The 26602-nt window shown below is 45.1% G+C and overlaps 1 protein-coding gene and 1 long non-coding RNA gene across 2 annotated transcripts in view; one reads left to right on the top strand and one right to left on the bottom strand.

The window, feature by feature from the left end:
• Nucleotides 1-26602, top strand: part of L3MBTL2 (L3MBTL histone methyl-lysine binding protein 2) — a 529035-nt gene that overhangs the window by 456446 nt on the left and 45987 nt on the right. The gene's annotated exons all lie outside the window — the stretch shown is intronic.
• Nucleotides 469-26602, bottom strand: part of LOC309869266 — a 47108-nt gene continuing 20974 nt past the window's right edge. Inside the window, exon 4 of the long non-coding RNA XR_014314080.1 lies at nt 469-552. This is a non-coding gene — a long non-coding RNA (uncharacterized lncRNA). The remainder of the gene's footprint in view (nt 553-26602) is intronic.

Genomic DNA, 26602 nt, shown 5'->3' with positions numbered 1-26602 from the left:
CAGAAGTAACTCCTTGAAACAGCAGCACTGGATGTAGCAGCAACAGTATGTTCCTGTCCTGTTACACTTTGGTTTTGTTACCTGCCAACTAAGAAGTCAATGGGGGATGAGGTTGTAAGAAAGGAAAATATGTGCTAGTAAGACCTGGAAGCCTGAGATTACAGCAATGAATCTTAGTATATTGTGCTAGCTAGAATGAAGAATGAATGAAGAGGTTACTGGTCTCCCAACTGAGTACTACTAACAGCTTTGGCATCATTGGACAGGCCTTGTCTTTGTCTTAGAGCGTCACCGCTATGATAAGTCTACTAAGGGCTAAAGAAAGATCTTCAAGTAGCTTAGTCCCAACACCTATTTGTTCTATTTTACATTGTCTCAACAAAAATAACCAGTATCTTAACGTGAGGTGAACTTGCACACTAAGCATTAATCAGAGACCATCCCAGAAAACGTGTCAAGTGCCTACCAGTCTCCGGTCCGTGTCCAGCAGATCCACTTGGAGCACCTACATCATGTGCCAGACCAAATGGCACGCAAGGACAGGATGCCGCCCTGCAAGAAGATGGAAGGTTGCTTAAGTGAGATAAAGTGTCCATGTATGTATAAGCAAGGAACAGATAGGAGTCAGGGAAACCTACTGATGGGGAATTGGGTAAGTTCTGGAAAGGACAGTATTTAAAATGGATCTTGAACAGCTGCCTAGCTGGTTCAGTCACACAACTCTATCACAAGGTTGTAAATTCAAGCCCTGTGTGTGGCATAGAATTTACTCAGTTAAAATGGATCTTGGGGGCGCCTGGGTGGCTCAGTGGGTTAAGCCGCTGCCTTCGGCTCAGGTCATGATCTCAGGGTCCTGGGATCGAGTCCCGCATCGGGCTCTCTGCTCAGCAGGGAGCCTGCTTCCTCCTCTCTCTGCCTATTTGTGATCTCTCTCTGTCAAATAAATAAAATCTTTAAATAAATAAATAAAATGGATCTTGGGACGATGAATGGGAAAAGGTGAGAAAGGAAGGGAACTGCACCAGGAGAGAAGAATCAGATCCTGTCAGGAAGCTAGTTTCAGCTCTACTTGGCTGACACCAGATAACAGAAGAGGGTGAATGCCTTTTAAAAGACCACTATTTTCTCCATGGTACTAGGGGCCCAGGATTGATCTGAACCCCCCAAAAGGGAAAAATACTCAAGAATTCTTAACTCCTTTCCCAGCCGTAAATATCCAACTTTCACATCTCTAGCCTCCTTAGCTTAAAGACATGTGGGCTGAAGTGTTCAATCACATTTTCACTACAACGTTGAAGAGAGAAAAGTGGGGGCAGAAGTAAAGAAATGGGATTGGAGAGGGAGCAGTTGTCGTCTAGGTCAAAGGCTGCGATAGGGAGGGGGAAGGTAAGAATCCAGAGGCGGGAATACAAGAAGCTGATTTCAATATTCCTGTGTATTTGAAAATTATTACCATAAAAAGTTGGTTAGAGCTGAAAGGAGCCACAACTCTCCAGTTGAGCTATTTATAACACATCGGTCTAGGACATGGACACGGGGAGGTGAGCAATGTTCGGAGTTCATTTACTTAGCTCACTGAAATCCTCAAAAACACCCCCAACTGATGAGTGAGAAGACTGCAGCTCCAGCAACAACTTGCTCAAAGTAACGCAGCCAGGAAGTGGGTTAGAATGTCAAGGCCTGAGGGGATCCAAAGCCTTTCTTCTGCACACCCTTCATCTCCCTTACCGCAGAGAAATCCCTAGTGATGGAAGCAAATTAACACATAGGAGGACACAGGGGCCCTGCGCCAAGCCAATGCAACACACAGACTCAAAATTGAAAGGGGAGAAAGAAACCAAGGAATCAGGCTTCTCCTTTTACAAACAAGGAACTTGGTCTCCAGACAGATGGTTTCCTGGAATGTTATGTTCATGATGAGGTCATGCTATTTCAAGAGCCCATAAGGCCAGCATCAAAAAGAACAAAATGGTTAGGAATAGATTTAACAACCACCACCAAAAAAAAGCGTAAGATGTGTACACTGAAAACTAAAAACACTGAAAGAAATTAAAGACCTAAATAAATGAAAAGACATTGTTCATGGATCAGAAGCCTGGGAAGTCCTCAGTAATTTGTTAGGGAAGAGGTACTCCAAATCCATCTGGAGATTCTATGTAACCCCTTCCCAAATACCTGCTGGCTTTTTGCCTTTTTTTTTTTTTTTTTTTTTTTTTGCAGAAATTGAGATGCCAATCCTAAAATGTATATGGAAACGCAAAGGAGCCAAATAGCCAAAACAATCTTTGAAAAAGTGTAAATTTGGAGGACTCATACTTCCAAATTTCAAACTTAAACTTAAAATCTACACTAATCAAGACGAGCAGTAGCATAAGGACAGACATTTAGATCAATGGAACCGAGTCCAGAAATAAAACCATATACGTATGGTCAAGTGATTTTTTTTTTAAGGATGCCAAGAGAAATCAATGCAGAAGGAATAGTCTTTACAACAAATGGTGCAGGGACAACTGGATAGCCACAGAACAAAGAAAGAAGTTGGACCTCTACCTCACACCAAATACAAAAATTAACTCAAAATAGATCATCAGACCAAACTGTAAGAGCTAAAATTACAAAAGTCCTAGAAGAAAACAGGTAGAGGTCTTCATGACCACAGTAATCCATGACTAGACAGGACATCTAAAGCACAAGCAACCAGGGTAAAAATTGGACTTGAACAGAATTTCAAACTCTTGTCCATCCAAGGATATCAGGAAAGTGAAAAGACACCCCACAGAATGGCATCATGTATTTGTGAATCGTATCTGGTAAGAGTCTGTGTATCCAGACTATATAGAAAATCTGACACTCAACAACAAAAAGACAAATAACCCAATGAAAAATTGGGCAACAGATTTGAAGAGTTGTTTTTCCCCAAAGAGGAGATACAAATGACCCATAAGCACGTGGAAATGAAACCACAAGAAAAATACAGATGTGGGGCGCCTGGGTGGCTCTGATGCTTAAGTGTCTGCCACAGGCTCGGGTCATGATCTCCAGATCCTGAGATCAAGCCCCACATCCGCTCCCGGCTCTGCAGGGAGTCTGCGTCTCCCTCTCTGCCCCTCCCCCTGCTTGTGCTCACTCGCACGCGCGCGCTCTCTCTCTCTCGCAAATGAATAAAAAGATATCTAGAAGAAGAAGAAGAGAAAAAGGAGGAGGAGGAGAAGAAAAGTGTAGATCCATGGAAATGAAGACAGATACACGAATGCTTCAGCAAGGCTTGACTTGAAACTTGAGTTTTTCTCTTCTTCGTTCTTGAAGCCTCCACCTCCCCTGAACTTGTTTTTCTGTAGATCCTTTGTCCCAGGAGCTCCCTTCTTATCAATGTGGACATCTCACTGATCTCAGTGTATACTTAGTAACGAGACTCAGATGGCTGTTGCCAGAGCTGGTCAGGAGACCATCTTGAAGACACAATGAACGTGGCTGGCAGCACATACCAGATTCCTATCAAAACGGCCCCAATCCTGTATTTTCCTATAAAAACCTTCAGCCTTGTACCCCGCAGGCGGCTCTGCAGTTTTGCTGGGCTTTTTTGGTTTTGTTTTTGTTTTTAAAGTAGGTTCCACACCCAACGTGGAGCCTGAACTCACAAATGTGAGATTAAGAGTTGCATGCTCAAGAAAAAAAAAAAAAAAAGTTGCATGCTCTACTGACTACACCAGCCGGGAGCCGCTAGTCTATAGTTCTGAAGACACCACCTTGTTGCAGCCTCCTTTGCCTGGCCAAGTAATAAAATTATCATTCTTCTTTATCACCAAACTGTGTCTGTATTCTCTTTCAGCACAGAGGAGCACAGAGGTTGGTATCGACAACAAAAAGATGCTTAACATCATTAGTAATTAGGGAAATGCCGATCAAAACTACAATGAGATACCATTTCACACCCACTAGGACAGCTAGGATCAAAGATAGAGGCTGGTGAGGATGTGGAGAAAGTGGGACCTCACACACTTCCAGGGGGATGTGAAAGAAGTCAGCCACTTTAGAAAACTGTAGTAGTTCCTCTAGGCTAAATATTCAGGGGAGCTTGAAGGGCTCAGTGGGTTAAGCATCTGACTCCTGGTTTCAGGTCAGGTCATGATCTCAGGGTCATGAAATCACGTCCCACTTTGGCTCGGTACTGGGTGTGGAGTCTGCTTAAGATTCTCTTTCTCCCCCTCCCTCAGCCCTCCCCTCATCCTCCCTCTCTCTCTCTCAAAAAAAGAATGTTCTTTAGGTTAAATATCTGTAAGAATGATGTGTACACTGCAGAAAATTTATCTCAGTAAATATCTGTTTGTAACATAAAAAATATTTATGCATAGAGCTACCATATGCCCTAGCAATTCCTCTCCTTGTTATAGACCCAAGGAAACTGAAAACATATGTTCACACAAATATCTGTACACAAACACCTATGGCAGCATTATTCATAACAGATGAAATAATAAGCAATTCAAACGTCCATCAGCTGATAAATGGATATCCATCCAATGGGATATTACTCAACCATTGAAAGGAATGAGGTGGTGATTTACGCAACAATCTGGATGAAATCTAAACACGTGGTAGTCAATGAAAGAAGCCAAACATGAAAGACCACATACTATATGGTTCTATGTATATGAACTACCTCAAACAGACAAATGCTCAGAGACAGAAAGTAGATCAGTGCTTGCCAGGGGCCCGGTAAAGGGGAGCATGAGGAGTGACTGCTAATAGGTATGGGCTTGATTTGCGGGAGGCGAGCATGTCCCAGAATTGACAGTGATGATGGCTGTACAACCTAAATATACTAAAAATTCTGAATTGTGAGATTTATTCTTTTTAAAGATTATATTTGTCAGAGAGAGCACAAGCAGGGGTGGGCAGAGGAGGAATAAGGTTCTCTGCTGAGCCCAGTGCAGGGCTCAATCCCAGAACCCTGGGATCATGACCTGAGCTGAAGGTAGACGCTTAACCCACTGAGCCACCCAGGCACCCCCAAGCCTAAGATTTTTGAGAAGGAAGTTGATCACCCTTCTTCCTAACTTCCTGACGAAGTTAATCCAAAAGTAAGAATACGTGCAGTTAACACCTCCCAAATATAATGCTAAACCTAAGTCCAGTCACTTCCCATTTATGAGGCGCTGAGACCTATTGCGTATGATAAGCTCTGGAGACAGAAGAAGGAAGAACTAAACCAAAACCAAAATGAAGTGGTAGTCACAGTAAACTATAAAATAAGTCTTGGGCTGCCTGGGTGGCTCAGAGGGTTAAGCCTCTGCCTATGGCTCAGGTCATGGTCTCAGGTCCTGGGATTGAGCCCCGCATCGGGCTCTCTGCTCAGTTGGGAGCCTGCTTCCTCCTCTCTCTCTGCCTGCCGCTCTGCCTACTTGTGATCTCTCTCTGTCAAATAAGTAAATAAATAAATAAAAATAAAACCAAAAGTCTTGGGTAACAACCTAAGTGCCAACAGGTATGAATGTGTGAAGAAGTAATGGTCTATACAGAAGCATAGAGCAGAGCGGTGTTCAGTCCTGAGAAAGAAGGGAATCCTGCCCCCCGTGACATGGGTGGATCTCAAGGCTGTTCTGCTAAGTGAGGAGAGTTAGAGAAAGACTGACACTGGTATCCATTCCATGTAGAATCTGAAAAAGCCACACTTGCACACACAGAGAGTAGAATGGTGGTCACCAGCAGCTCAGGGGTTGGGGGACTCAGGGAGGTGCTGTTTAAAGGTGACCAGCTTGGAACTGAGAGACAGACGCCCGAGTCCTGAGGATCTGATGCACAGCCTAGCGGTCTGACCCACCAAGACTGCGGTAGCAGCTTCAACGGTGTCCACAGGCTAGCTCTTAACTGATACCCCCACCAAAAAAGAACGAATTCTGTGACATAAAAGACATAAGCTAAAGTTAAAGTGACAATTATCACATCGCTACATCCACACACTGCACCCCTCACACATACTATGTCACTGATATTTCAATAAAAACGTATCAACAGGTTTAGTCTAATGACTATGATGCGAAGTCACCAGTCTATGACCTACGACTTTGAAATGGAGGTGACCTTGTCCGTGCTGCCTCACGGAACAGTTGTAAACATACACAGGTATTGCCCGAGCCCATCAGAGATTAGAACTCTTGTGCATTGGTGCATTGGTGGTGGGAATGAAAAATGAAACAGTGACTGTGGGCACAGGATACTGGTTCCTGAAAAGCTGTACATAAAATTACCCTGTGATTCGGCCATTCTAATACTGAGCATAGTCACTAAAGAACGAAAAGCAGGGACTTGAGCAAATATTTGGACACCAGTGTTCATAACAGCATTACTCATTATTCATCATGGCCAGGGGGTAGGCAGCAGCCCAAGTGTCTATCGACGAATGATGGGATAAAGAAAATGTGGTATGTCCATACAGTGGAACATCATTCCTTAAAAAGGAAGGAAAATCGACAAATGCTATAACATAGATGAACCATGAACCATGAAGACGTTATACTAAGGGAAATAAACCAGACACAAAAGGACCGATACTGTAGGGTTGCACTATGTGAGGATCCTAAACTAGTCGAATTCATAGCAATACAAAGTAGAATGGTGGCGGCCAGGGACTGGGGACAGAGGGGACTGCGGGATTATCATTTAAGGGGCATAGAGTTCAGCTAGGGTTGCGCAACAATGCGAATGTGCTTAATAACACTGAAATGCACACTTAAAAATGGTTAAAATGGTCAATTATGTGTTATGTATATTTCACAATAAAAAGATAACATAAAATCATGTTATTAAAAGTATCTTAGGGGGGCACCTGGGTGGCTCAGTGGGTTAATGCCTCTGCCTTCGGCTGAAGTCATGGTCTCAGGGTCCTGGTATCGAGCCCCGCATTGGACTCTCTGCTCAGCAGGGAGCCTGCTTCCTCTTCTCTCTCTCTGCCTGCCTCTCTGCCTACTTGTGATCTTTGTCTGTCAAATAAATAAATAAAATCTTAAAAAAAAAAAAAAAGACTTCTTATCAGAAATTATGCAAGTCAGAAGTCAATGAGAAAAAAACTGTCAACCTAAAATTCCACAAAAGAGAAAATAACCTTTGATTTAGGAACTTTTGAAAGTCCATTTGAAACAGTCTATTGGCCTTCATATAGTAAAGGTTTAAACATGAAGGCCAATAGGCTGTTTCAGATGGACTTTTACTCTCATTTAAGTAAACTCTATGCCAAACATGGGACTCAAACTTACAACCCCAAGATTGAGTCAAATGCTCTACCTACTGAGCCAGCCAGGCACCCCACAAATGGACTTTTTTTTTTAATTTTTATTTATTTATTTGAGAGAGAGACAGTGAGAGAGAGCATGGGCGAGGAGAAGGTCAGAGGGAGAAGCAGACTCCGCATGGAGCTGGGAGCCCAATGCGGGACTCGATCCCGGGACTCCAAGATCATGACCTGAGCCGAAGGCAGTCGTCCAACCAACTGAGCCACCCAGGCATCTCCAAATGGACTTTTTTTTTTTTAATATTTTATTTATTTATTTGACAGAGAGAGGTAGGTAGAGAGGCTGACAGAGAGAGAGAGAGAGGGAAGCAGGCTCCCCGCGGAGCAGAGAGCCCGATGTGGGACTCGATCCCAGGACCCTGAGATCACGACCTGAGCCAAAGGCAGCAGCTTAACCCACTGAGCCACCCAGGTGCCCCTCCCCAAATGGACTTTTATATGTTACTAAATTAGGGGTGCCTGGTTGGCTCAGTCAGTAGAGTGTGCAGCTCTCAACCTCACGGTTGTGAGTTCAAGCCCCCCATTGGGTAGGGAGCCTATGTAAAAAAAAAAAAAAAAGAAGAAGAAGAATAAAAGTTCGGGGGTGCCTAGGTGGTTCAGTGGACTAAAGCCTCTGCCTTCGGCTCAGGTCATGGTCCCAGGGTCCTGGGATCGAGCCCCACATCGGGCTCTCTGCTCAGTGGTGAGCCTGCTTCCTCCTCTCTCTCTGCCTATCTTCTCTGCCTACTTGTAATCTCTGTCTGTCAAATAAATAAATAAAAATCTTTAAAAATATATTTTAAAAAAATAATAAAAGTTCCTAAATTAATGCAAAAGATAATAAGCAAAGAGGGAAAAGTTTACAAAGAACAGATAGCTAAATAGCAAGACCTAAGACTTAGACTCAACCATAATGATAATTTTTTAAAAGATTTTGTTTTTTGGGGCGTCTGGGTGGCTCAGTCATTAAGCAACTGCCTTAGGCTCATGTCATGACCCCAGGGTCCTGGGATCGAACCTTGCATCAGGCTCCCTGCTCTACAGGAGGCCTGCTTCTCCCACTCCTCCTGTTTGTGTTCCTTCTCTCACTGTGTCTGTCTGTCAAGCAAATAAATAAAATCGTAAAAAAAAAAAGATTTTATTTTATTTTATTTGAGAGAGAGAGAGCATACAAGCAGGGGTAGGAGCAAAGGAGTCGAGAATTTCAAGCAGGCACCATGCTGAGTGCGGAGCCTTACTCCCTGCTTGATCTCACAGCATCTCAGGTCACGACCTGAGCTGAAACCAAGAACCTGTCACTTAACCAACTAAGCCACCCAGGCACCCCTTAACCATAATGATAATTATAAAAAATGTTCTAAACACTCCAATTAAAAGGTAGACATTAGGGGTGTCTGGGTGGTTCAGTTCGTTGGGCATCTACCTTCAGCTCAGGTCATGATCCCAGGGTCCTGGGATTGAGCCCCGCATTGGGCTCTCTACTCAGCAGGGAGCCTGCTTCTCCTCCTCTCTATCTGCCTGCCTCTCTGCCTACTAGTGATCTCTCTGTCAAAAAATAAAATAAAATTTTAAAAGAAAAGAAAACCTTCTCAAAAATAAAACTCCAGGCCAAGATTATTTCACTGAATAATTCTATCAAACATATAAGAAATAATATAAATCATTTATGATTCTTTCAGAAGATAAAACACCTTTCAACTTATTTTTATGAAATCAACACTACTTTGGTACCAAAATTTGTAAAAATTGTAAGAAAACTAAAGACCAATAACCCTCATGACATAGATGTAAAAAGTCTTAAGAATCTGGGACACCTGGCTCAGTGGGTTTAAGCCTCTGCCTTCGGCTCAGGTCATGGTCTCAGGGTCCTGGGATCGAGCCCCTCATTGGGCTCTCTGCTCAGCAGGGGACCTGCTTCCTGCTCTCTCTCTGCCTGCCTCTCTGCCTACTTGTGATCTCTGTCAAATAAATAAGTAAAATCTTAAAAAAAAATCTTAAGAATCTACAAAAAAAAAAAAAAAAAGCTATTACATTACATACATACTATATTGAAAGCAAAGGTTTTCTCCATAAGCTCAGGAAGGAGGCAGGAACCTCTGTTCTCAGCAATTTTTTTCAACATTATACTGGATGTTTTCGGCAGCAGTATAAAGCAAAAAAAATAAATCAAAGACCAAATGGTTAGCAAAGAAAGAAGTGAAATGTTTTATTCTCAGTATCATGATGGTGTAAATAAAAACCCCATAAAGAATCTACAAAAAATCTACTTAAAGTGATAGGTTAATTTAGCAAGGGAGGAAGATACAAGAAAAGTTCACAAAGATCACTTGCATTTCTATATTCCAGCAATTAACTAGAAAATGAAACTGTTAGGGGTGCCTGGGTGGCTCAGGCAAGCATCTGACTTTGGCTCGGGTCATGATGTCGGGGTCCTGGGGGAGAGCCCTGCACCAGACTCCCCACTCTCCCTCCCCCACTTGTGCTCGTACTCATGCTCTCTCTCAAATCTTTTTTTCTTAAAGATTCTATTTATTTATTTGACAGAGAGAGGGAGAAACCATAAAGAGGCAGAGAGGTAGGCAGAGAGAGAGAGAGGGAGAAGCAGGCTGCCCTTTGAGCAGAGAGCCCAATGTGGGGCTCGATCCCAGGACCCTGGGATCATGACTTGAGCGGAAGGCAGAGGCTTAACCCACTGAGCCACCCAGGCGCCCCTCAAATAAATCTTAGAAAAAGAAAATGAAATTTATATCTTCTAAATAGGAGTCTCCTATCAGATGTGAAGTTTGCAAATATTTCTAACAGTTTATACCTTGTTTTGCCATCCTCTTAATAGGGTTTTTGGGGGCCAGTGTTATAAATTTGTTGGAAGTCCAATAATACATTTTTTTTTCCTTTTATGGATCATGCTTCTGGCATCATGTCTGAAACTCTTAGGTCTTGGAGATTGTCTCCTACATTACCATCTCAAATTGTATAGTTTCATGCTTCACATGTGAATTCATGATCCATTTTGGGTTTGGGTTTGTTTAAAGATTTTATTTGTCAGAGAGAGCACACACAAGCAGGCAGAGGCAGAGAGAGAAGCAGGCTCCGTGCTGAGCAAGGAGCCCAATGAGGGACTTGATCCCAGGAATCTGGGATCATGACCTGAGCCGAAGGCAGTGGCTCAACCGACTGAGCCACCCAGGCGTCCCTTTTTTGGGTTCATTTTTATACAGAGAGGTTTTGCTTGAGGCTTGTTTTGGGGGGTGTTTTTGTTGGTGGTGGTTGTGGTTTTGCGTTTTATTTTGTTCTGAGTTTTTTGTTGTTGCAGATATCCAGTTGCTCCAGCACCCTTGGTTAAATAGCCTTTCCTCCCCCACCTGGACTCCCTGTGCATTTTTGTCAAAAAGAAACAAAGTTGGCCATCTTTGTATGCGGCTATGTCTGTGTTCCTTGCACTGTTCCATGGGTCTGTATGTCTGTTCATCTGCCAACACCACCTATAGCGCTGATTGATGTAGCTACAAGTCTAAAATAAGGCAGAGTGATTCTTCCCACATCATCCTTTTTCAGAATTGCCTTGTTGTTTTTTTATTTTATTATTTTTTAAGATTTTATTTATTTTGATAGAAATTTTGTTTATTTGTTTTGATAGAAAATGAGCTACACCTATATATCAACTGGGGGAGTTGAATCTTCTTGTCCAGGAGCACAGAATGCCTGTTTGTTTCCACCCCTTTGATTAATTTCATCATTGTTTTGTAGTTTTCAGCATACAAGTCCTCCACATGTTTTGTTATGTTTACACCTCAGTATTTCTTTTTCTTTTTTTTTTTTTTTACTCATTATAAATGCTACCTTACTTTTCAAGATTTTATTTATTTATTTGAAAGAGTACGTGCATGCACACCAGAGCAGGGAGGGCAGAGGGAGAGGGAAAAGCAGATTCCCCACTGAGCAGGAAGCATGACGTGGGACTCAGTCTCAAGACCTGGAGATCATGACCTGAGCCAAAGGACAGACGCTTAACAGAATGAGCCACCTGGTGCTATTTTACTTTTAATTTTGATTTTTTTGAAGATTTTTTTTTAAAGATTTAATTTATTTACTTGTCAGAGAGAGAGAGAGCACAAGCAGGCAAAGTGGCAGAGGTAGAGAAAGAAGCAGGCTCTCCGCTGAGCAATGAGCCCAATGTGGGACTCGATCCCAGGATCCTGAGATCATGACCCGAGCCAAAGGCAGCAGCTTTACCAACTGAGCTACCCAGGCGTCCCTGAAGATCTTATTTTTAAATAATCTCTACCCTAGAACTCACAGCCCTGAGATCAAGAGGCGCAAGCCCACCCACTGAGCCCGCCAGCGCCCCTTGATTTTCACTTTTTAAGGGTTTTTTTGAGTCTCATTGATATATAGAAACACAATTGGGTTTTGTATGTTTGTCTTAGACCAAACTCATTTATTAGTTCCACTGACTTTTGTTGCTGTTGATTGCATGGGATTTCTACGTAGACCATTATGTTTTATTTATTCTTCCTTCCTGATCCGTGTCCCTTTCATGTCCTTCTCTTGCGTCATTGCGCTGGCACAACTGGCCCGGACCCTGCTGACTAGCCGCGGTGAGAGTGGACCTCCTTGCCTTGTTTCTGATCTTAGGGGAAAATTCAGTATTTCACCATTAAATATGATGTCGGTTGTAGGTTTTCTACAGGCATTCTTTATCAAGTTGAAAACATCTCCTCTATTTCTAGTCTCCTGAGCTTTTATCATGAATTGGTGTTGAGGGACACCTGGGTGGCTCAATGGGTTAAGGCCTCTGCCTTCGGCTCAGGTCATGATCCCAGGGTCCTGGGATCGAGCCCTGCATTGGGCTCTCTGCTCATCGGGGAGCCTGCTTCCTCTCTCTCTCTCTGCCTGCCTCTCTGCCTACTGTGATCTGTCTGATAAATAAATTTTTAAAAAATGGATTGGTGTTGAATTCCTGCCAAGTGCTCTTTCTGTACCATTCCATATGATCAGATGATTTTTTTCTTTCGCCTATTACTACAGTAGATTGCCTTATTTTTGAATACTGAACTGGCTTTGTATCTCTAGATACAAATTTCCCTTGCTTGCAATATGTAATTCTTATTTTTTTTTAAGATTTTATTTATTTGACAGAGAGAGAGATCACAAGTAGGCAGAGAGGCAGGCAGAGAGAGAGGGGGAAGAAGACTCCCTGCTGAGCAGAGAGCCTGATGCGGGGCTCTATCCTAGGACCCTGGGATCATGACCTGAGCTGAGGCAGAGGCTTTAACCCACTGAGCCACCCAGGCACCCCAATATATAATAATTCTTATACCATGCTGAATTGTTTGCTAATATTTTGTCAAGAATTTTGGAATTTGGGGACACCTGTGTGGCTCAGTTGTTAAGCATCTGCCTTCAGCTCAGGCCACGATCTCAGGATCCTGGGATAGAGTCCCATATGATTTTGGTCATGATTTTGGCTCAGGTCATAATCTCAGGGTCGTGAAACAGAGCCCTGTGTGGGGGTCTGCACTCGGAAGGGAGTCTACTTGAGATTTTCTCTCTCTATCTCCTTCTCCCCTCCCTGCCAACGAAAGAATTTTTGAGTCTATGTTCACGAGAAACAATGGTCTACAATTTTCTTTTTCCTTTTTTCTTTCTTGTTTTTAACTGTCTTTGGTTTCAGTATCAGGGTAATACTGGCTTCAGGAGATTCTGTAGAACTGATGTTAATACTTTTTTTTTAAGATTTTATTTATTTCTTTGTCAGAGAGAGAGAGGGAGAACACAAGCAGGCAGAGCAGCAGGCAGAGGCAGAGAGAGAAGCAGGCTCCCTGCTGAGCATGGAGCCTGATGCGGGACTCGATCCCAGGATACTGGGATCATGACCTGAGCTGAAGGCAGCAGCTTAACCAACTGAGCCACCCAGGTGTCCCGGTGTTATTTCTTTAAACATTTTTTCGAATGCTCCAGTGACACTGGAGACTTCTTAGGACATTTTATGAATTCAATTTTCTTAATAGTTATGCGACTGTTCAGATTATCTCTTTAATATTTGATGAAGTAAGGTAGTTTATACTTTTTAAAGAATTGGTCTGGGGCACCTGCGTGGCTCATCGGTTAAGTGTCTGCCTTGGGCTCAGGTCAGGATCCTGGGTCTGTGGGATCGAGCCCCTCATCGGGCTCCTGCTCACAGGGTACCTGCTTCTGCCTTTCCCTCACCTGCTTGCTTGTGCTCTCTCTAGCTAATACTCTCTCCCTCTCTCTCAAATAAATAAATAAAACCTTAAAAAAAAAAAGAATCAGTCCATTTCACCTAAATTGTCAAATCTGTGTGTATAGAGTTGTTGGTGTATTCTGCTATTATCTTTTTAACATCTGCAGATTCTGTAGTGATGGGCCCTATTTCATTGCTGATCTGAGTAATGAAGTTTGTCAATATTGTTGATCTTTTCGAAGAAGTAGGTTTTTGTTTATTTATACTTTTCTGTTTCCAATCTCGTTGATATCTTTTTTCAACATTCATATTTTTATTTTTAAAATATTTTATTTATTTATTTGAGAGACAGAGAGAGCAATGGGGATAGGGAGAGGGACAAGCCACTCTACACTGAGCACAGGGCCCAATGTGCAGCTCAATCTCAGAACCTTGAGATCATGACCTGAGCTGAAATCAAGAGTCGGTTGCCTAACCAAACGAGCCACCCAGGTACCCCACTGACTTTTATTTTCAGGGAGGCTCCACACCCAACATGGGGCTTTGAACTCATGACCTGAGATTAAGAGTCATGTGCTCTACTGACAGAGCCAGCCAGGGCCCCAAGCTCATTGATTTTTTATCTTTATTATTTCCTTCCTTCTATGTTCTTTGGGTTTTTAAAGATTTTTAAATTTATTTCTTTATTTGACAGATGGAGATCACAAGTGGGCAGAGAGGCAGGCGGGGGGTGGGTGGGGTGAAGCAGGTTCCCCACTGAGCAGAGAGCCTGATGTGGGGCTCGATCCCAGGACCCTGGGATCATGACCTGAGCTGAAGGCAGAGGCTTTAACCCACTGAGCCACCCAGGTGCCCGTTCTTTGGAGTTCTTTAAAATCTCTTTCTAGTTTCTTGAGGTGGGACTATAGATCATTGATTTGAGAACATTTCTTCTTTTCCAAACAGTAAGTGCTATGAATTTCCCTCTCCATTCTGCTTTAGCTCTATCCTACAATTTTTGATATTTCATGTACATTCAGTTTAATTTTTTTCAAAGATTTTATTTATTTGAGAGAGAGAGAGAGAGCATGAAAGGGGCAAGGGGCAGAGGGAGAAGCCGGCTCCCTGATGAGCAGAGGGCCTGATGTGGGACTTGATCCTGGGACTCCAGGATCATGACCTGAGCCGAACACAGTTCGGCTTCCTCCTCTCTCTCTGCCTGCCTCTCTGCCTACTCGTGATCTCTGTCTGTCAAATAAATAAGTAAAAATCTTTAAAAAAAAAAAAAAGTGGGAGGACACCTGGGTGGCTTAGTCGGTTAAGCCTCTGCCTTCAGCTCAAGTCATGATCCCAGGGCCCTGGGATCAAGTCCTGCATCAGGGATCCTGCTTCTCCCTCTGCCCGCCGCTCCCCCTGCCTGTTCTTGCTCAGTCTGTCACATTCTCTTTCTGACAAAAAAATAAATAAAATCTTTAAAATAATAAAAATTTTAAAAAGGCGTCAGAAGATTTAAACAGAAAATCCACACAATAACATATGTGGATGGTTAATAAAAAAATGAAAACTGCTTAATGGCATTAATCTTCCAGGGAACATGGAAATTAAAATGACAGTAAGATAAATAATAAACCCACTAAAATGGCTCAAATTAAATTAAACTAAACCAAGTGCTGGTGAGCAAGCCAAGCATTGGCACAACTACAATTCTTCTCAATTTCTGTTTGGTGCGTGAAACACCAAACTTTGGAAAACAGTTTGATGGCTTTTTATAAAGATGACCACACACTTACTGTAAGACCCAGAAATTCTACTCCGAGGTACTTATCCCACACACTTGTCCATTGGATATGCACATTCCCAGCAGCTTTACTCACAATGGCCCCCAAACTGAAAAAAACCTAAATGTTGCCAGGGGAAATACGACTCAGCAATGAAAAGAAACAACCTAATACATGCAAAACCATGGGCAAAAATAAAAAACTTCATGCTGGGTGAAAAAAGCCAGATACAAAAGCATATACTGTATAATTCCATGTATGTGGAATTCTAGTAGGAAAAATCAGGATTTTTCCTGATATTTCTTCGGGGCAGGATAGCAGGGGTGAAGCGGGAATGACTGCCAAGGATAGGCAGGAACTCTTTGGAATGGTGGAAATGTTCTATGCTTGTCTGTGGTGGGGGTTACTCATTGAACTAGATCCCTAAAATGGCCGTATTTTTAAAAAATATTTTATTTATTTATTTATTTATTTATTTGACAGATAGAGATCATAAGCAGGCAGAGAGGCAGGCAGGGGGTGGGGGAAGCAGGGTCCCTGCTGAGCAGAGAGGCTGATGCGGGGCTTGATCCCACGACTCTGAGACCATGACCTGAGCCAAAGACAGAGGCTTAACCCACTGAGCCACCCAGGCACCCCAAATGGATGTATTTTATTGTTTATGCATCATATCAAAATAAAGTTGACTTAAAAGACATTTAATTAATTTTTCCCTTATTTCCTTACATCTTTCTGCAAGATGTGATGTTGGCCACTCCTTGCTTCTAAAACACTCCGACTTCCTTAATAGCATCTCGCCTGATTTTCCTCCTCCTCCTCCAATCACAGGCCTTCAACCTTTCCCAGACAGGTTTCATAATTTTGGCCAACTTCCCAAGTTTTGTTTGTTTGTTTTGTTTTTTGTTTTTTCAGATTTCTGCATGTTCTCTCTTTTATTTTTTTTAAGATTTTATTTATTTATTTGACAGACAGAGATCACAAGTAAGCAGAGAGGCAGGCAGAGAAAAAGAGAGGAGGAAGCAGGCTCCCCACTGAGCAGAGAGCCCGATGTGGGGCTCGATCCCAGGACCCTGGGATCATGACCTGAGCTGAAGGCAGAGACTTTAACCCACTGAGCCACCCAGGCACCCCTCTGCATGTTCTCTTAACACATTTCCCTGGCTGACCTCTTCCACTTCCAAAGTTTAATATTGATTAAGGACTTCTATTTTGCCAGTGTGCCATGGCTGCAAACAGTAGCCTCCTCGGTAGTGGATGCAGACTGTTGATTGTATGGGTTGTCCTAAGGGACCTTGGAGACAGCCCTTTTGGTGGATGCTGGGGTCTGACCTCATGGCTATCTCCAATTTAGGTTGCAGACAGGTATGCAAGGTGCCTTTGGAAAGCCCCGGGGCACAGTAGCCAGGGTCCACATTGGCCAAGTCATCATGTCCATCCAAACCAAGCTGCAGAACAAGGAGCATGTGATTGAGGCCCTACACAGGGCCAGGTTCAAGATCCCTGGCCGCCAGAAGATCCACCTCTCCAAGAAGTGGGGCTTTACTAAGTTCAATGCGGATGAATTTGAAGACATGGTGGCTGAAAAGCAGCTTATCCCAGATGGCTGTGGGGTCAAATACATCCCTAACCATGGTCCCTTGGACAAATGGAGGGCTCTGCACTCATGAGAACCTTGGCACTACCCCTTCCCGTCATATTCATACCCACCAATAAATCCAACTTCCTGTAAAAAAAAAAAAAAAAAAAGAACCTTTATTTTGGGCCCAGGACTGCCCCCTAAGCCATGGGCCCACACTTTCCCCAAAGGCAAGAGAAACAGCTCCTCTTGGAATATACTAGACATTCCCAATTCCAAATGGCCTATACTGGACTCACTCTGCTCTCTAAACATACCTTGAACGACCACTGACCCCCAGCTGCTCAAGTAGGAAACCACAGTGTCTTCCTGATTCCTCTCTCCAGTACAAGTCTTGGCTATTCTATCCCCTAATCACTCATGAACTTGGCCCTTCTGGCCACCTGCCCTGGCCTGGGTCAAGCCCTCAGAGACTCTCTTTCCTAGTCTATCATAGTAGCTTACAAACTAGTCCACCAATCTCCAGACTTTCTCCCTCAATATATCCCCCTAACCACAGCCAGACTAGTTTGTCATCCTCTTAATTAAAAACTTTTTTAGAACATAAATTACCTATTGGTTAGATTCCAAAGTCCAAATTAGCATGGCATTCACAATCCAGTCTTGCTCCCCTCCCCAGTTTCGCCACCTTCCAACACCATCTTGCCATAACTCCAACATGCAGAGTATCACACTATTTCTCATTAAAACATGCTTTGGGGGCGCCTGGGTGGCTCAGTGGGTTAAAGCCTCTGCCTTCGACTCAGGTCATGATCCCAGGATCCTGGGATCGAGCCCTGCATCGGGCTCTCTGCTCAGCAGGGAGCCTGCTTCCTCCTCTCTCTCTGCCTGCCTCTCTGCCTGCTTGTGATCTCTGTCTAATAAATGAATAAAATCTTTTTTAAAAAATGCTTTTGGGTGCCTGGGTGGCTCAGTGGGTTAAGCCGCTGCCTTCGGTTCAGGTCATGATCTCAGGGTCCTGGGATCGAGCCCCGCATCAGGCTCTCTGCTCAGAGGGGAGCCTGCTTCCCTATCTCTCTCTCTCTGGCTGCCTCTCCATCTACTTGTGATTTCTCTCTGTCAAATTAATAAATAAAATCTTAAAAAAAAAAAAGATTTAATAAAAAAGAATGCTTTTGTTGCATTTTCTCTTCCCTGGGCTCACGGAGTTTCCTCTGTCTGGAATACTCGCTCGTCCTTCAGGACCCAGCTCCACGAGCTCCATATTCCTGCTCCACGAGCATGCTCCAGCCCTCTCTCCATGTTCCTAAAGAACTCGACTTCTGCCCAGACTCCAGCATATGAGCACATATTACATTGTGTTAGAACTTTCTCCATTTGGGTGTGTCTCCCTCTGGACTGAACTTCTAGAGAGTGTCAGTCATCTTTGTCTCTCTGGGCCTAGAGCACAGAACACAGTGACTGGCACAGAGTAGCTGCTCAATAAATGATGGATGAATGGATGGATGGGTAGATGGGCGGATGGATGGACCAAGGTTGGATGGATGGATGGATGGATGAACGATTAAATGAAGGAGAAAAAAAGGAAGCTCTTGGCCCCAATGGTTTCTATTTGGTGACACTATGCATCCATATACACACATTCACCTCACTTTGAATTCATTCCTTCTGAATATTCCTGTGATTTTTTTTCCTTCTTGTTATATTTTATGAACAACTGAAAATGTTTGTACGAGCATCATGAAATGTCAGCCTGGTCAAGCAGTTGTCATGGAAACAGGAGACTGACTGCACAAACAGCTCTGGAGAGCCTGATGCTCTTCAGATCGCCGCTGTTCCTCCTCCTCCCCCAGCTGGTGGGAGCGCAGAGAACCTCAACGGGGGCAGCCGCGGGTCAAAGTCAGAACTTTGAGCCTTAATTTTCCCCTGAAATTTGATGAATTCCAGGAAAAGTCCTGAAGTCAGAAGGAGCAACAAAAGAGGAGGAGGAGGTGTGAGGACAAGTCCGGATGGTTTCCTTCTCAAGGGACTGACGCAAGGCCCAACTCAAGGTTCAGCGTCGCTGTGAAGCCCACCCAACCCCACGCCCAGCAGACGTTCTCCGTCTCTTCTCGGCTCTCCCCAAGCTTCAGTGAGTCGAGAAGGAATCGTTCAACTCACTCAGGCCCTTCTAGTCTGAGTGGATTCACAGACATGTCCCACCTTACCTCATCTAGGCAAACCTCTTGGCCAGAGGCCACTTCTTCTCTCGAACTCCCCAGCACCAGGACGCCCATCCCAACAACCACTTGAACTCAGCACCACGCACTGTGTTTTTACACATCATTTCACTGAACTCTCTGGAGAGGACACTCTGTGACCGTGGAAATGTTGCAGTTCTGCACTATCCAGAACAGAGCCACCGGCCACTGGGGGTAGGGGGGGACTGAGCACTTGAAAGGGGGCCGATGAGACAGGAAACTGAGTTTTTCATTGTAATTAATTAAACTTAAATAGTCCTACGTGGCCAGTGGCTGCTACATCACACAGCCCAGTCTAGGTGTCCCTGAAGGGAGGATCATGATAATCCACATTCTGCCTGTGAGCGAACCAGAGTTCTTGTGAGGTCTCTGCATCAGTACACAGGGGAAATGTTGGGGTTCTCCCAACCATCAGGGAGCAAAAGAGAAATGCGAAATGGAATGTCCCCTAATGGATGAGCTCGATGACACAAAGCACAAGAAACAGCAGGTCCCGAGGCTGCACGGACATCCGTGACTGAGGTTAACAGGTCAGAAGAAAGGCCGGTCAACAACAGCGAGAAAGAATAAAGGATGGCCGGGGCGCCCCGGTGGCTCAGTGGGTTAAGCCTCTGCCTTCGGCTTGGGTCGTGATCGCAGGGTCCTGGGATCGAGCCCGACATCGGGCTCTCTGCTCAGCGGGGAGCCTGCTTCCCCCCCGCCCCCGCCTGCCTCTCGACCTACTTATGATCTCACACTCTGTCCAATGAATAAATAAAAATCTTTAAAGAGAAAAAAAAGAATAAAGGATGCCCAGATACACCCACCCTGCTCCATCAAGAAAAGGCAGCGTCAGGACACCTGGGGGTTCCCTTGGTTAAGCGTCCGACCGTTGACTTTGGCTCCGTCACGATCTCAGGGTTGGGACATTGAGCCCCATGTCGGGCTCCGCACTTAACACGGAGCCTGCTTGACATCTTCCTCTCCCTATGGCCTTCCCTGAGCTCATGCTTTCTCTCTCTCTCTCTCTCCCCTACTCTCTTTCTCAAATAAATGAAATCCTTAAGAAAGAGAGAGATTGAGAGAGAAGGAAGGCAGTGTCATCTCAAACACACATCTCAGCCCCCCAAAGGGTCAGCCCAGGCATACCCATGAGTCTTCAGGCTCCCAGAGCTTAAGGACACTCATTGCCAACCAACTGGCATTGCACGGGTCCCACCGCAACGGCCAAATGACAATCGGGAGTCCCATCTGGCCTGCCTCGCAGGAGAGCGTGCTCAATCGGGTCCCAGTTTCTCTGTGTAAGTCCACGAGCGAGTGGCTGTTCCACCAGCCTCTGCACCCGCTCAGCACAGAGGGCGGCTGAGGACAGGAAGTGTCCTCCCCGGGGCTGGGTCGGGTTTCTGAGCCTGCGGGCAGAGCTCCCGGCCGAAGACTACAGCAGACTTGCTAGCGTGACATGTGTCGCCTAGTGGTAATCTGTCTCGCACCTGCCGGTCTTTCCCTGTCACCCCCGAGCTTTTCCACCAGCCTCATTTCCGGTTTGAATTGCAACCGACCTAGTGCCCCTTAGCTTAGCCCAGGGGCGCTGAGAGCACAGGGCGGTGGCTCAAGGCCCTCCTCTCCCAGAGCTGCCCGGAGTCTCTGCCCACAGAGACTCCTTTCCTACTCAACTTCCGGAGCCCTCACTGCCACAGCACACCCAAGATCTGGTCACACACTGTTCCTGCGGCACACGCCACCACATTCCTGCCCACTCTGTGCCCCGCTGGCCTGCCTTCTGAGCTCACCACGCTCACCCGCGTCAAGGCGTGTGTGCACTTGAGCTGGCCGGGCCTTGCCCATGACCTTTGGCTCCCCACTAAAACGTCACCTCCTCGACAGGCTTCCTGACTCAGGCTGCAGTAGGCACATGGCTGCCGTCCGGCCCGTTGCCCTGTGTCCAGGCTCCCCAGAAGCTTCTCACTGTCAATTTTCCTGTTTATTTTTATTTTTTTTTCAAGATTTTATTTATTTATTTGACAGAGAGAAATCACAAGTAGATGGAGAGGCAGGCAGAGAGAGAGGGAGGAGGAAGCAGGCTCCCCGCTGAGCAGAGAGCCCGATGCGGGACTCGATCCCAGGACCCTGAGATCATGACCTGAGCCGAAGGCAGCGGCTTAACCCACTGAGCCACCCAGGCGCCCCATTTTTCCTGTTTAGAGTTTGCTTCCATCCCAGTGGCTGGCTTAAGTCTTGGTTCTACTACCCACCAGCTCTGTGTTTTTGATCGGGAATAAAAATTATAGCTGAAGTTCCTGAGGAGTGGGGTACCTGGGTGGCTCAGTGGGTTAAAGCCTCTGCTTTATGATCTGCCTTATGACCGCCTCTGCGGTCATGATCTCAGGGTCCCAGGATCCAGCCCCGTATGGGGCTCTCTGCTCAGCGGGGAGCCTGCTTCCCTTCCTCTCTCTCTGCCTGCCTCTCTGCCTACTTGTGATCTCTGTCTGTCAAATAAATAAATAAATAAATAATCTTAAAAAAGAAAGTTCCTGAGGAGCTGTGGCCTGCCAGGCACCACTAAACTCTGTTAATACTCCCCAAATCCCAGTGAGGTAAGAGCTACGGTTACTCCAGCTCTACACCTGAGAACGCTGAGCCGCCTGAAGATTAAAGAACTTGCCTGAAGTCAGACTGGGAATTAGTGACGGAATTACAAGAATTCCTCTGTACCACAGTGCCCTCATCTGGAACAGAGAGGCTCACCTCTCAGAGGAGCAGGAACACAGGAGATGGTGTCTGAGAAAACTCCGTTAGCATCTCCTTTGGGGCTCGGGACTGGATGTCAGGGCTGTCTGGACGCCATGAGCTGGTGGCAGCCAGCACACAGGTCCCTCTGTGCAAGGAAGGGTTCTCACGGGCTGAAGTATCGCTCAACTGGCCACAGGAACTTTGCACGTGGCAGGACTGCATAAAGCACATCACTGGGGACAAGGAAGGCCTACAGCCCTCTTGGATTTAGTGTGGATGGTATTTTGATCTATGCCTCTGTAGGCAAAGTTATTTTTTTTTTTAAGATTTTATTTATTTATTTGACAGAGAGAAATCACAAGTAGACGGAGAGGCAGGCAGAGAGAGAGAGAGAGGGAAGCAGGCTCCCTGCTGAGCAGAGAGCCCGATGCGGGACTTGATCCCAGGACCCTGAGATCATGACCTGAACCGAAGGCAGTGGCTTAACCCACTGAGCCACCCAGGCGCCCCGTAGGCAGTTATTAAATGAACAACTAATGTTCCCCTGGGGAGAAAATCCGCTCGGGGAACGTGAACTCAATGCATCCTACCCCGAGTGCTGGAGTTCTAATGTGACCTGGAACAAGAGAAGACCATAAGGGAGAGGAAGAAGAATGAGAGACAGAGCTCAGGGAGCAGGAGGAAGCCAGCGGATGGGTCTGACCTGCGGCAGACAGGGTCCATCCAGAAAGAACAGGAGCTGAGTTAGCCACACACCTCAGATGGCCGTGGCAAGCTGCGAGGCGCGAGGCAGGACAGACCCCGGGCATCCGCATCTCCGCTACTTGCTGCATTGTTGCTTAAGCTGCTCTGGAGTCTCTCCTGGTAGAGAAAGTCTCAGGGAATAAGAAGAAAAGAACAGGAGGGGTGGACAGGGAATGGGGCTCTGGGGACACCCTGCTGAAAGAAGGCAGAGAGTCCAAGAACCACGAAAGAAGAGCGAAGTGACTGGAAGGTAACAGACCATGAGCATTTCGAAGCCAACGCGAACCCGAACGGTGGCCTGCCCGTCACTCTGCAGCTGGCGCGCACAGGCAGATAAATCAGATGGCAGCGGGGCAAGGAGCCGGTGGCCCATGCTGGGAACAAGGAGTGAGGAAGGGGCTGGAATCCGAGCAGTGGGCAAGACAAGCGCACGGGGAACGCCCCTTCCTTCAGGGCATGCCACAGGATGTCGGGGACACGCTCGTCAGCAGGGAGCACGTGTCCTGGTGTATGTGTATTTTTAAATTTGTATCCTATCTTGTCCCCCAAAAGATGAGATATTTTATAAAGAGTCACAGAAGAGGGGCACCTGGGTGGCTCAGTGGGTTAAAGCCTCTGCCTTTGGCTCAGGTCATGATCCCAGGGTCCTGGGATCAAGCCCCGCATCGGGCTCTCTGCTTGGCAGGGAGCCTGCTTCCCCCTCTCTCTCTCTGCCTGCCTCTCTGCCTACTTGTGATCTCTGTCTGTCAAGTAAATAAACAAAATCTTAAAAAAAAAAAGGGTCACAGATTAAAAATAAGTGAAGATTCCAGCTGTTAGTAATGGTAGCGGACCTCGTATTAGACTAACCCTACTCCCAGTAAGAGAAAATTCTTATATGTGTGTGTGTATATTTACATATGTATATAACAAATCCATTTATACATGTATGTGTGTATATATAAAATAATTTATGTGTGTGTGTGTGTGTATATATATATATATATATATATATATATATATAAAATAATATTTTTAACAACTGGAAGACACTCGGGGCGCCGGGGTGGTTCAGTTGGTTAAGCGGCTGCCTTCAGCTCGGGTCATGATCCCAGGATCCTGGGATCAAGTACAGCTACGGGACTCCTGGCCGTACTTGATCCGCTTACTGGGGAGCCTGCTTTTCCCTGTGCCTCTGCCTGCCGCTCCCCCTCCTTTGCTCCGCCCCCGACAAATAAATAAACAAAACCTTAAAAATTTATTTTGAAGATTCTGAAGAAGGACAAAAAACAGGCAAAATGGAGAAAAGTCTACCCTTTTTAATATATAAACTCTACGCCAAATGTGGGGTTCAAACTCACACCTCAGAGATCAAGATTGCACACTTTACTGACTTAGCCAGCCAGACGCCCCCAGAAAACTCTACCCTTTTATAAACAGACCACCCCTGGGTGAGACCCAACTTTGCATGGCTTTCTCCCCAAAAGCGCTTCAGTCCATGGAGCAGGCAGGGGCCAGAGTTCCTGCTGAAATTAACCATCTTAAGATTAATAGCCTGAGCAGTCAGAGCTCAGAGTTTGGGGCTACCAGAGAAGCTACAAACTGAGCAGGCTGGGGGATCCTAGGAAGGAGGGAACCACAAAAGGTGCCCAAGAGTGCGTGAATGGCTCCCTTCCAGCCACTGGCTGACTCCGGAGTTGCACTCAGCGGGAAGATCCTTTGGTGCCCAAGGGGGAGGCTGGAAGTCCCACGACAGGGAACAGCAATTTGGAGTCTGAGTCCTGCCACGTTAGAGGGGCTGTTAAACAGCTTGGCTTTCTACTAGCACCCGAGAAGAGCTGCGCTTGAAGAGTACATCTCAAGACTAAGGGATTGATTGTATCGTTAAAGGTAAAACCAAGATCAGCTGCCCCAAGCCAGAAGATCAGAGTGGTCTGCCAGCAACTTAACCACCCGCTAAAACATAACTCAACCCGCCCAGAGTCACTGCGACCTATCATCCATAATGTCCGCAACACAGTGAAATGCCGCTGGAGATACAAGAAGTAGGAAAATGTGATCTACTCCACAAAGAATTACCAGGCAACAGAAATAGGCACACAGACCACCACAGATTGGAATTGGCAAATTATTTTTTTAATTCAAATATAATTAACACACACTATTAGTTTCAGTTGGCAGTTAAATTAAAAAACAAAACAAAACTGGGGTGTCTGGATGGCTCAGTTGGTTAAGCATCTGCCTTCAGCTCAGGTCATGATCTTGGGGTCCTGGGATCAAGTCCTACATCAGGCTCCCTGCTCAGTGGGGAGTCTGCTTTTCTTTCCCTCTGGCCCTACCCCCTACCCACTCATGCTCTCCCCTTCTCAAATAAATAGATAAAATCTTTTTTTAAAAAAGATTTTTTTTTTTTTTAAGTAGGATCCATGGGGCTTGAACTCATGATCCTGAAATCAAAACCTGAGCTAAGCAACTGAGCCACCCAGGTGCCCCAAAACAATAAGATCTTTGCAGTACCATTTGCAATATCTCAAAAAGAAAGAGGAGGAGGAGGAGAAATATCTAGGTACAAATCCAATAAAATGTATGTAGGATCTTTGTGCCGCAAGGTTCAAAACACCAACGACAGAAATTGAAGAAAACCTAAATAAATGGAGAGAAATGCCATATCTATGGATTGGTAGACTCAACGTAGATAGGTCAGTTCTTTCCAAATTGATCTCCAGATTTAACACGCTCCCAATGATTATTACAGTGCCGTTTTTCCATAGATATAGAGAAGCTGATTCTAAATATATGTGGGAAGACAAAAGAACTAGAGGAGTCAACAATTTTGAAAGAGAAGAACGAAACTTCAGAACCCATGCCACCCAATGCCAAGACTTACTGTAAACCATAGTAATCAACACGGTGTGGCTCTGGAGAACAGACATGGATCCAAGGAATGGAACAGATTCCAGAAATAGATCCACACAAACATGGTCAATCAATGTTTCACAAAGGCTAATTCCATGGGAAATTAAAGTTTTTTCAACAAATGGTACGGAAATAATTTGGATACCCACACGCAAACCACCTCAACTTATACCCCACATCGGCTACAAGAGTTAACTCAAAATGGGCCATAGACTTAAATGTAAAACATAAAACTACAAAACTCATTTAAGAAAACACAGGAGAGGGGTGCCTGGGTGGCTCAGTGGGTTAAAGCCTCTGCCTTTGGCTCAGGTCATGATCCCAGGGTCCTGAGATCGAGCCCCGCATAGGGCGCCCTGCTCGGCACGGGGGCCTGCTTCCTCTTCTCTCTCTCTCTCTGCCTGCCTCTCTGCCTACTTGTGATCTGTCAAATAAATAAATAACATCTTTAAAAAAATTAAAATTAAATTAAAAAAGAAAACACAGGAGAAAATCATCATGTCTTTGGGTTAGGCGAAGAACTCTTAAACAGGACTCTATTCACAGGACTCCAAAAATCATAAATTGCATTTAACTAAGATTTAAAGCTTTTACTTTGCAAAAAGAATGAAAAGACAAGTCATAGACTAGGAGAAAATATCTGGAAATCACATATACAACAAAAACTGATATCCAAGAAAAAAAGGCAACGAAAAACGAAATAAGTGGGACAACATCAAGCTAAAAAGCTTTTTGGCACAGCAAAGGAAACTGTAAAAAAATGAGAAAGCAATCTATGCGGTGCCTGACTGGCTCAGTTAGTAGAACATGAGGCTTGAATCTCAGGGCCATGAGTTTGAGGCCCACGCTGGGTGTAGAGTTTACTTACACACACACACACACACACACACACACACACACACAAAACAAACAAAAAAACCCTAGTGAATGGGAGAAAATATTTGCAAATCCTATGTCTCCGAAGGAGTTAATATCTAAAATAGATAAACAACTCATATAACTCAATTCTTTAAAAAAAAATCCAAATAAAAATGGGCAGAGCATCTAAATAGACATTTTTCCAAAGAAGACATACAGATGGTAATTCGAAACCACAATGAGACATTACTTCCCACCTGCTACAACGGCTACTATCAAAAAACGAGAGGGGCGCTGGGGGGCTCAGATGCTTGAGCCTCTGCCGTCAGTCCAGGTCACGATCCCAGGGTC

Source organism: Mustela nivalis, assembly GCF_964662115.1.
Source record: "Mustela nivalis genome assembly, chromosome: 7".
Lineage (NCBI taxonomy): Eukaryota > Metazoa > Chordata > Mammalia > Carnivora > Mustelidae > Mustela > Mustela nivalis.
The sequence above is the reverse complement of the archived record's forward strand: the minus strand, read 5'-3'. Positions and strand labels throughout refer to the sequence as shown.